Source organism: Amphiura filiformis, unplaced genomic scaffold (genome assembly GCF_039555335.1).
Source record: "Amphiura filiformis unplaced genomic scaffold, Afil_fr2py scaffold_32, whole genome shotgun sequence".
NCBI classification, from domain to species: domain Eukaryota; kingdom Metazoa; phylum Echinodermata; class Ophiuroidea; order Amphilepidida; family Amphiuridae; genus Amphiura; species Amphiura filiformis.
Window position 1 is genome coordinate 422,929 of NW_027305496.1, and position 753 is coordinate 423,681.

At 34.9% G+C, this 753-nt stretch overlaps 1 non-coding gene across 1 annotated transcript; it reads right to left on the minus strand.

Annotated features, from left to right (window-relative positions):
- Window positions 1-211: 211 nt before the first annotated feature.
- Trnat-agu (transfer RNA threonine (anticodon AGU)) lies at window positions 212-284 on the minus strand. Its single transcript has one exon. It is a non-coding gene; the product is annotated as a tRNA-Thr (tRNA).
- Between the last annotated feature and the right edge of the window lie 469 nt (window positions 285-753).

The following is a 753-nucleotide window of genomic DNA, read 5'->3' on the forward strand; positions in this document are numbered from 1 at the left end:
AAGTACCCTTAAAACAAAACATTACCTTGTTTTGCCAAATTAATGAAACATAGCTGGAGTTGGGAATAGACGCCTGAATGAAATTGTGATGTTCTGCATTAGTTTGGATCAAAATTTAAAAAAGTATATCTGATAGTGAAAACTAAAATTTTCATCACATAAAAGTATGTTATAAGAGCCAAGATAAATGCAGTAATAAATAGAAATAAGAAGGCACCGCCCGGATTCGAACCAGGGATCTCCTGTTTACTAGACAGGCGCTTTAACCGCTAAGCCACGGCGCCGGATGTATACTCCGTGAATCAACACAGATGTCATACTGCAGTTGCTGTCCGTTTTCCTATACCCAATACACAGTGCTCTTTCCCATTGACGCGTGACCTCTACAAATAGCCCTACGTTAAAAGTATGGGGATATGACTAGTTAACGTCGCTGTGTGAAAAATAACCGGCCAATATTAAAAGTACTCTTCTAAAGTTCTAGAAAATATAGTTTTTAACATGTCCTAAATTTTTAGCTAATTTAGATGTTTGGAAATATTCGTACTTTGGTGTTTTAGTTAATGTTATAGGTAATAGTACATTGCCTAGTTAACGTCGCTGTGTGAAAAATAACCGGCCAATATTAAAAGTACTCTTCTAAAATTCTAGACAATATTGTTTTGTAACATGTCCTAAATTTTTAGCTAATTTAGATGTTTGGAAATATTCGTACTTTGGTGTTTTAGGAAGGATATGTAAACGACAGATAAC